We start from the raw sequence: 10,273 nt of genomic DNA on the forward strand, positions 1-10,273 counted from the left end.
TACTGGTTACCTTTCCTGATTCCATTGGGACCCCTTTGTTGCACAGTCTTGGGGCACAGCCCTTGGGGAGCCTCTTCCTCTGATTCCCCTACCTCTTCCTTATCAGTCTGGGTCAGTGGTTCCCACCGTTCACAGTGGGGCAATTTGGATTTAACGGGGGCGATTTCAAACGAGTTGATAAGAGTGAATTTCTTGCATTTCTGAAGCTTCTTGGAGCTTCAGATACTAGTAGAGTAGAGAAAGATCTTTTGTGACATATTCATCACTTAAGTTCTCTGTTATACGTTTCGTTTTTATTTTTTTTTTGTTTTTTTCTTGTTTCAAGTATTACAAATACTAGTACATCTGTGTCCTTCTCCCCCCAATTGACCTTCCCATCAGCCTCCCCTACCCCCCGGCATCAGTTATATGTTTAAGAGTTTATTTGCTATTTTTTGATATGACTTCAATTGTTATTTTGGGGCAATTTCTGGGTTATTTCTTCCTCAGTATGTCAACTGTCTGTTGTTCTTTGCTTTTTCTCTTTCACGGATGCCTTCTTGTTTGGAAGGTTGTTTAGACCAAGTTAGTGGCCTTTTAGGTGTCCTCCACATGAATCGGAGTTCACTTTTTGAATAATGGGAATTATATGCCACGGGCCGGGGGAAGCATCAGGATTTTAGAGATGCTTAGGTGGGGCATGGGCAAAAAAAGGTTGGGAGCCACTGCTCTGGGTCCTTGGCCTTCAGCCCTCCCTCTTGCCCCTGTGCCTGCTCAGCCATGCCTGACACCTTGGCGCTCGGTCTCGCTCTGCACAGAGCCCTGGGTCTTGCTGTCCGCTCCTCTCTTCTCCTTCCTCTGCCAGCCGTCGTCTCTCTGCCAGATCATCTCCAGTCCCAGCTGGGCCTTGCTTCTGCTCTACAGCCCTTCAGGTGCTCTCTGATCACATCAGTCCACCCTAAATTTCCCTGTTGGTCGCTCCTGTCTCCCTCAGCCCTCCTCCTCAAGAGGCCTCAGTGCCAGGACCAAACCTTGGTGCTCTGCTCCCTACTCACTCGAGGTGAAGCCCAGGGTGCCACCCTCTATCCTTCCAGGTGATTTCTCGGCTACATCCCTTTGCTTGCTGTCTGCCTGGTCCAGGGTCCCTTAGCCCCATTCTGACATGCTTGAGTCTCATACCCCCACCTCCTCACCTGCTCATGCTTCGCCTCTCTGCCCAGCTCTCCTCTCTGCCCCTTCCACCCAGTGATTCTCACCCGAGGGTGCATGACCCCCCAAGGAGGCCTATCAGCAACATCTTTGGGGTGTGTTTTTGTGTTTTCTTTTGAATTTTTTTTGGTTTTGTTGTTTCAAGCAGTGTACTGCTCCCCCTTCAGATGGTGTGATAGGCCTCCCTTGGGGGTCATGCCCACCCCCCCCTCGGGTGAAACTCACCCCCCCCCCACCCCCGGGAAGAATCACTGCTGTGGAAGCCCAACCTGACTCCTGGGCTGCACTCACCCATGGGCCTCTAGCCTTCTACTCTTTGCCATTGACACATTTTCCTTCAAGATCCCAGCATTCGCACCATTCTCTCACTGTCACGACACTGTCCTCCTGCAACTGCCCGACTCCCTTCCAACCCCAATCTGCAAAACACCATTATTTATCTGTAGCCACCACCACAATTCCAAAACACACACACACACGCACACACACAAACACACACACACGCACACACACACACACTCACACTCACCCACGCGTAAGCTACTCCTTCCTCCCTATCTTTACGACTCTGGTGCCTTGTGGAAGTACCTTTGTCCCAGGACCTGGACGTTCTCAGCTCTTGCTCTTCTCCCTTTTCTGGATGTTATCCCTCCTCTCACACCCCTGGCATGATCCTTCCACAGAGCCCCTGTGGTCCTCTCAGGTGCTGGTGTGTTTTCCGCCAACCAGACTTTTGCCTTCGCCTATCCTGCTAGGGCTACACTCCAGTGGGCTCTCTGGGTGGATTCCCTGGTCTGGCCCTCCTGCTCCTTAGTTGTCCTCATCATGCCCAGCACTTGACACGGAATCAGCCCACTATGTGCATTAAAGGAGTTGGGTATTCCCGTGCATGGAGCTTGGCTCCCTTCACCCAACCCCATCCCAATCCATGTCCTCCTCTCCAACCCTGGCACACTAGAAACGCCTCCAGACTCGACCCCCGAACCCACCTCCTCCTGCCTCCATGCTCCACCCTCTGCTTGACCCTCAATGTCCCATCCTACTTCCCCTATGACTTGCTAGTCAGATGAAGGATTGATTGGTCCTTCCATGACCTGTGCTGGTCTCTTCACTTACACTCCTCCTTCCCCCATTGCCCGCTCTCTCATCCCCAAGAGGGGTCTGCTGACTCCAACTGCTGTCCCCTGTTCCTTACCGTTGGGGGTCCACCATTATGAGATGGTGGTGGCTTACCTGGCCTTCTCTGTAACCTCACCTCCTCTCGCCTAGCCCTGCTCTGACAGGGTTGTCCCCAGGCTTTTCCATGGGACATTTCTCCACACCTCGTCGTCCTCTGACCTCATCCCACCAGGCCGGCATTGCTCTTTGACCTTACCCACTCTGTGATCTTCAGCCTGCGTGGGCTCCTGCCCGCCCTTGAGCCACCCATGGGAGGAAAGTACCTGCCTTCTCCTAGAGGCCACCCAGGTTTCCTTCTTTACCATTCTTTGGGTGCAGTTCATTCGTCCCCTGTCCTTTCTCACTCTTTTGTGCCCTTGGAATTTGGCCCCTCTCCTACACTCTCCCACACCCCGAATGTGCTCACCTGAAGTCCTACCTCTTGGGCCTGGGTTCATCATCTTTCTTGCTTGGCTTCTCTACTGCATAGGTAGCAAGAAAACTGTCCTTCCTCAGCCAGGTGACATTTCTGCAGTCACAGACTATACCTCTTCTTGCTGATGCCCATGGTGCTCTGTGTGCTCGTTACCTCATTCCTCCCCTTCTGCACACCCCACTGCCATCTCCTTGGCCCTCATATACTCTCCTGCATCTGCCCGCTTGCCTACGCCCTCTCCTCACATCCTGTGAACGTGGACTGTGATTTCCTCCAGGGACACGCGAACCTCGGTACTGGTTACCTTTCCTGATTCCATTGGGACCCCTTTGTTGCACAGTCTTGGGGCACAGCCCTTGGGGAGCCTCTTCCTCTGATTCCCCTACCTCTTCCTTATCAGTCTGGGTCAGTGGTTCCCACCGTTCACAGTGGGGCAATTTGGATTTAACGGGGGCGATTTCAAACGAGTTGATAAGAGTGAATTTCTTGCATTTCTGAAGCTTCTTGGAGCTTCAGATACTAGTAGAGTAGAGAAAGATCTTTTGTGACATATTCATCACTTAAGTTCTCTGTTATACGTTTCGTTTTTATTTATTTATTTTTTTTCTCGTTTCAAGTATTACAAATACTAGTACATCTGTGTCCTTCTCCCCCCAATTGACCTTCCCATCAGCCTCCCCTACCCCCCGGCATCAGTTATATGTTTAAGAGTTAATTTGCTATTTTTTGATATGACTTCAATTGTTATTTTGGGGCAATTTCTGGGTTATTTCTTCCTCAGTATGTCAACTGTCTGTTGTTCTTTGCTTTTTCTCTTTCACGGATGCCATCTTGTTTCGAAGGTTGTTTAGACCAAGTTAGTGGCCTTTTAGGTGTCCTCTACATGAATCGGAGTTCACTTTTTGAATAATGGGAATTATATGCCACGGGCCGGAGGAAGCATCAGGATTTTAGAGATGCTTAGGTGGGGCATGGGCAAAAAAAGGTTGGGAGCCACTGCTCTGGGTCCTTGGCGTTCAGCCCTCCCTCTTGCCCCTGTGCCTGCTCAGCCATGCCTGACACCTTGGCGCTTGGTCTCGCTCTGCACAGAGCCCTGGGTCTTGCTGTCCGCCCCTCTCTTCTCCTTCCTCTGCCAGCCGTCGTCTCTCTGCCAGATCATCTCCAGTCCCAGCTGGGCCTTGCTTCTGCTCTACAGCCCTTCAGGTGCTCTCTGATCACATCAGTCCACCCTAAATTTCCCCGTTGGTCGCTCCTGTCTCCCTCAGCCCTCCTCCTCAAGAGGCCTCAGTGCCTGGACCAAACCTTGGTGCTCTGCTCCCTACTCACTCCAGGTGAAGCCCAGGGTGCCACCCTCTATCCTTCCAGGTGATTTCTCAGCTACATCCCTTTGCTTGCTGTCTGCCTGGTCCAGGGTCCCTTAGCCCCATTCTGACATGCTTGAGACTCATACCCCCACCTCCTCACCTGCTCATGCTTCGCCTCTCTGCCCAGCTCTCCTCTCTGCCCCTTCCACCCAGTGATTCTCACCCGAGGGTGCATGACCCCCCAAGGAGGCCTATCAGCAACATCTTTGGGGTGTGTTTTTGTGTTTTCTTTTGAATTTTTTTTGGTTTTGTTGTTTCAAGCAGTGTACTGCTCCCCCTTCAGATGGTGTGATAGGCCTCCCTTGGGGGTCATGCCCACGCCCCCCCTCGGGTGAAACTCACCCCCCCCACCCCCGGGAAGAATCACTGCTGTGGAAGCCCAACCTGACTCCAGGGCTGCACTCACCCTTGGGCCTCTAGCCTTCTACTGGTTGCCATTGACACATTTTCCTGCAAGATCCCAGCATTCACACCATTCTCTCACTGTCCCGACACTGTCCTCCTGCAACTGCCCGACTCCCTTCCAACCCCAATCTGCAAAACACCATTTTTTATCTGTAGCCACCACCACAATTCCAAAACACACACACACACACGCACACACACACACACACACACGCACACACACACACTCACACTCACCCACGCGTAAGCTACTCCTTCCTCCCTATCTTTACGACTCTGGTGCCTTGTGGAAGTACCTTTGTCCCAGGACCTGGACGTTCTCAGCTCTTGCTCTTCTCCCTTTTCTGGATGTTATCCCTCCTCTCACACCCCTGGCATGATCCTTCCACAGAGCCCCTGTGGTCCTCTCAGGTGCTGGTGTGTTTTCCGCCAACCAGACTTTTGCCTTCGCCTATCCTGCTAGGGCTACACTCCAGTGGGCTCTCTGGGTGGATTCCCTGGTCTGGCCCTCCTGCTCCTTAGTTGTCCTCATCATGCCCACCACTTGACACGGAATTAGCCCACTATGTGCATTAAAGGAGTTGGGTATTCCCGTGCATGGAGCTTGGCTCCCTTCACCCAACCCCATCCCAATCCATGTCCTCCTCTCCAACCCTGGCACACTAGAAACGCCTCCAGACTCGACCCCCGATCCCACCTCTCCCTGCCTCCATGCTCCACCCTCTGCTTGACCCTCAATGTCCCATCCTACTTCCCCTATGACTTGCTAGTCAGATGAAGGATTGATTGGTCCTTCCATGACCTGTGCTGGTCTCTTCACTTACACTCCTCCTTCCCCCATTGCCCGCTCTCTCTTGCCCAAGAGGGGTCTGCTGACTCCAACTGCTGTCCCCTGTTCCTTACCGTTGGGGGTCCACCATTATGAGATGGTGGTGGCTTACCTGGCCTTCTCTGTAACCTCACCTCCTCTCGCCTAGCCCTGCTCTGACAGGGTTGTCCCCAGGCTTTTCCATGGGACATTTCTCCACACCTCGTCGTCCTCTGACCTCATCCCACCAGGCCGGCATTGCTCTTTGGCCTTACCCACTCTGTGATCTTCAGCCTGCGTGGGCTCCTGCCCGCCCTTGAGCCACCCATGGGAGGAAAGTACCTGCCTTCTCCTAGAGGCCACCCAGGTTTCCTTCTTTACCATTCTTTGGGTGCAGTTCATTCGTCCCCTGTCCTTTCTCACTCTTTTGTGCCCTTGGAATTTGGCCCCTCTCCTACACTCTCCCACACCCCGAATGTGCTCACCTGAAGTCCTACCTCTTGGGCCTGGGTTCATCATCTTTCTTGCTTGGCTTCTCTACTGCATAGGTAGCAAGAAAACTGTCCTTCCTCAGCCAGGTGACATTTCTGCAGTCACAGACTGTACCTCTTCTTGCTGATGCCCATGGTGCTCTGTGTGCTCGTTACCTCATTCCTCCCCTTCTGCACACCCCACTGCCATCTCCTTGGCCCTCATATACTCTCCTGCATCTGCCCGCTTGCCTACGCCCTCTCCTCACAGCCTGTGAACGTGGACTGTGATTTCCTCCAGGGACACGCGAACCTCGGTACTGGTTACCTTTCCTGATTCCATTGGGACCCCTTTGTTGCACAGTCTTGGGGCACAGCCCTTGGGGAGCCTCTTCCTCTGATTCCCCTACCTCTTCCTTATCAGTCTGGGTCAGTGGTTCCCACCGTTCACAGTGGGGCAATTTGGATTTAACGGGGGCGATTTCAAACGAGTTGATAAGAGTGAATTTCTTGCATTTCTGAAGCTTCTTGGAGCTTCAGATACTAGTAGAGTAGAGAAAGATCTTTTGTGACATATTCATCACTTAAGTTCTCTTTTGTACGTTTCGTTTTTATTTTTTTTTTGTTTTTTTCTCGTTTCAAGCATTACAAATACTAGTACATCTGTGTCCTTCTCCCCCCAATTGACCTTCCCATCAGCCTCCCCTACCCCCCGGCATCAGTTATATGTTTAAGAGTTTATTTGCTATTTTTTGATATGACTTCAATTGTTATTTTGGGGCAATTTCTGGGTTATTTCTTCCTCAGTATGTCAACTGTCTGTTGTTCTTTGCTTTTTCTCTTTCACGGATGCCATCTTGTTTGGAAGGTTGTTTAGACCAAGTTAGTGGCCTTTTAGGTGTCCTCCACATGAATCGGAGTTCACTTTTTGAATAATGGGAATTATATGCCACGGGCCGGGGGAAGCATCAGGATTTTAGAGATGCTTAGGTGGGGCATGGGCAAAAAAAGGTTGGGAGCCACTGCTCTGGGTCCTTGGCCTTCAGCCCTCCCTCTTGCCCCTGTGCCTGCTCAGCCATGCCTGACACCTTGGCGCTCGGTCTCGCTCTGCACAGAGCCCTGGGTCTTGCTGTCCGGCCCTCTCTTCTCCTTCCTCTGCCAGCCGTCGTCTCTCTGCCAGATCATCTCCAGTCCCAGCTGGGCCTTGCTTCTGCTCTACAGCCCTTCAGGTGCTCTCTGATCACATCAGTCCACCCTAAATTTCCCCGTTGGTCGCTCCTGTCTCCCTCAGCCCTCCTCCTCAAGAGGCCTCAGTGCCTGGACCAAACCTTGGTGCTCTGCTCCCTACTCACTCCAGGTGAAGCCCAGGGTGCCACCCTCTATCCTTCCAGGTGATTTCTCAGCTACATCCCTTTGCTTGCTGTCTGCCTGGTCCAGGGTCCCTTAGCCCCATTCTGACATGCTTGAGACTCATACCCCCACCTCCTCACCTGCTCATGCTTCGCCTCTCTGCCCAGCTCTCCTCTCTGCCCCTTCCACCCAGTGATTCTCACCCGAGGGTGCATGACCCCCCAAGGAGGCCTATCAGCAACATCTTTGGGGTGTGTTTTTGTGTTTTCTTTTGAATTTTTTTTGGTTTTGTTGTTTCAAGCAGTGTACTGCTCCCCCTTCAGATGGTGTGATAGGCCTCCCTTGGGGGTCATGCCCACCCCCCCCTCGGGTGAAACTCACCCCCCCCACCCCCGGGAAGAATCACTGCTGTGGAAGCCCAACCTGACTCCAGGGCTGCACTCACCCTTGGGCCTCTAGCCTTCTACTGGTTGCCATTGACACATTTTCCTGCAAGATCCCAGCATTCACACCATTCTCTCACTGTCCCGACACTGTCCTCCTGCAACTGCCCGACTCCCTTCCAACCCCAATCTGCAAAACACCATTATTTATCTGTAGCCACCACCACAATTCCAAAACACACACACACACACGCACACACACAAACACACACACACACACACACACACTCACACTCACCCACGCGTAAGGTACTCCTTCCTCCCTATCTTTACGACTCTGGTGCCTTGTGGAAGTACCTTTGTCCCAGGACCTGGACGTTCTCAGCTCTTGCTCTTCTCCCTTTTCTGGATGTTATCCCTCCTCTCACACCCCTGGCATGATCCTTCCACAGAGCCCCTGTGGTCCTCTCAGGTGCTGGTGTGTTTTCCGCCAACCAGACTTTTGCCTTCGCCTATCCTGCTAGGGCTATACTCCAGTGGACTCTCTGGGTGGATTCCCTGGTCTTGCCCTCCTGCTCCTTAGTTGTCCTCATCATGCCCAGCACTTGACACGGAATCAGCCCACTATGTGCATTAAAGGAGTTGGGTATTCCCGTGCATGGAGCTTGGCTCCCTTCACCCAACCCCATCCCAATCCATGTCCTCCTCTCCAACCCTGGCACACTAGAAACGCCTCCAGACTCGACCCCCGATCCCACCTCTCCCTGCCTCCATGCTCCACCCTCTGCTTGACCCTCAATGTCCCATCCTACTTCCCCTATGACTTGCTAGTCAGATGAAGGATTGATTGGTCCTTCCATGACCTGTGCTGGTCTCTTCACTTACACTCCTCCTTCCCCCATTGCCCGCTCTCTCTTGCCCAAGAGGGGTCTGCTGACTTCAACTGCTATCCCCTGTTCCTTACCTTTGGGGGTCCACCATTATGAGATGGTGGTGGCTTACCTGGCCTTCTCTGTAACCTCACCTCCTCTCGCCTAGCCCTGCTCTGACAGGGTTGTCCCCAGGCTTTTCCATGGGACATTTCTGCACACCTCGTCGTCCTCTGACCTCATCCCACCAGGCCGGCATTGCTCTTTGGCCTTACCCACTCTGTGATCTTCAGCCTGCGTGGGCTCCTGCCCGCCCTTGAGCCACCCATGGGAGGAAAGTACCTGCCTTCTCCTAGAGGCCACCCAGGTTTCCTTCTTTACCATTCTTTGGGTGCAGTTCATTCGTCCCCTGTCCTTTCTCACTCTTTTGTGCCCTTGGAATTTGGCCCCTCTCCTACACTCTCCCACACCCCGAATGTGCTCACCTGAAGTCCTACCTCTTGGGCCTGGGTTCATCATCTTTCTTGCTTGGCTTCTCTACTGCATAGGTAGCAAGAAAACTGTCCTTCCTCAGCCAGGTGACATTTCTGCAGTCACAGACTGTACCTCTTCTTGCTGATGCCCATGGTGCTCTGTGTGCTCGTTACCTCATTCCTCCCCTTCTGCACACCCCACTGCCATCTCCTTGGCCCTCATATACTCTCCTGCATCTGCCCGCTTGCCTACGCCCTCTCCTCACAGCCTGTGAACGTGGACTGTGATTTCCTCCAGGGACACGCGAACCTCGGTACTGGTTACCTTTCCTGATTCCATTGGGACCCCTTTGTTGCACAGTCTTGGGGCACAGCCCTTGGGGAGCCTCTTCCTCTGATTCCCCTACCTCTTCCTTATCAGTCTGGGTCAGTGGTTCCCACCGTTCACAGTGGGGCAATTTGGATTTAACGGGGGCGATTTCAAACGAGTTGATAAGAGTGAATTTCTTGCATTTCTGAAGCTTCTTGGAGCTTCAGATACTAGTAGAGTAGAGAAAGATCTTTTGTGACATATTCATCACTTAAGTTCTCTGTTATACGTTTCGTTTTTTTTTTGTTTTTGTTTTTTTCTCGTTTCAAGCATTACAAATACTAGTACATCTGTGTCCTTCTCCCCCCAATTGACCTTCCCATCAGCCTCCCCTACCCCCCGGCATCAGTTATATGTTTAAGAGTTTATTTGCTATTTTTTGATATGACTTCAATTGTTATTTTGGGGCAATTTCTGGGTTATTTCTTCCTCAGTATGTCAACTGTCTGTTGTTCTTTGCTTTTTCTCTTTCACGGATGCCATCTTGTTTGGAAGGTTGTTTAGACCAAGTTAGTGGCCTTTTAGGTGTCCTCCACATGAATCGGAGTTCACTTTTTGAATAATGGGAATTATATGCCACGGGCCGGGGGAAGCATCAGGATTTTAGAGATGCTTAGGTGGGGCATGGGCAAAAAAAGGTTGGGAGCCACTGCTCTGGGTCCTTGGCCTTCAGCCCTCCCTCTTGCCCCTGTGCCTGCTCAGCCATGCCTGACACCTTGGCGCTCGGTCTCGCTCTGCAAAGAGCCCTGGGTCTTGCTGTCCGCCCCTCTCTTCTGCTTCCTCTGCCAGCCGTCGTCTCTCTGCCAGATCATCTCCAGTCCCAGCTGGGCCTTGCTTCTGCTCTACAGCCCTTCAGGTGCTCTCTGATCACATCAGTCCACCCTAAATTTCCCCGTTGGTCGCTCCTGTCTCCCTCAGCCCTCCTCCTCAAGAGGCCTCAGTGCCTGGACCAAACCTTGGTGCTCTGCTCCCTACTCACTCCAGGTGAAGCCCAGGGTG

General features: G+C 52.4%; 1 protein-coding gene and 2 long non-coding RNA genes across 5 annotated transcripts in view; 2 read left to right on the forward strand and 1 right to left on the reverse strand.

Annotated features, from left to right (window-relative positions):
* COPG2 (COPI coat complex subunit gamma 2) overlaps nt 1–10,273 on the forward strand; it is a 150,433-nt gene that overhangs the window by 100,363 nt on the left and 39,797 nt on the right. The gene's annotated exons all lie outside the window — the stretch shown is intronic.
* LOC118666402 overlaps nt 6,413–10,273 on the reverse strand; it is a 14,523-nt gene continuing 10,662 nt past the window's right edge. Inside the window, exon 2 of the long non-coding RNA XR_004970962.1 lies at nt 6,413–10,229. This is a non-coding gene — a long non-coding RNA (uncharacterized LOC118666402). The remainder of the gene's footprint in view (nt 10,230–10,273) is intronic.
* Nucleotides 10,154–10,273, forward strand: part of LOC118666403 — a 6,436-nt gene continuing 6,316 nt past the window's right edge. The window contains exon 1 of the long non-coding RNA XR_004970963.1: nt 10,154–10,258. This is a non-coding gene — a long non-coding RNA (uncharacterized LOC118666403). The remainder of the gene's footprint in view (nt 10,259–10,273) is intronic.

This window comes from Myotis myotis, unplaced genomic scaffold (genome assembly GCF_014108235.1).
Source record: "Myotis myotis isolate mMyoMyo1 unplaced genomic scaffold, mMyoMyo1.p scaffold_m19_p_11, whole genome shotgun sequence".
In the NCBI taxonomy this organism is placed as follows: Eukaryota; Metazoa; Chordata; class Mammalia; order Chiroptera; family Vespertilionidae; genus Myotis; species Myotis myotis.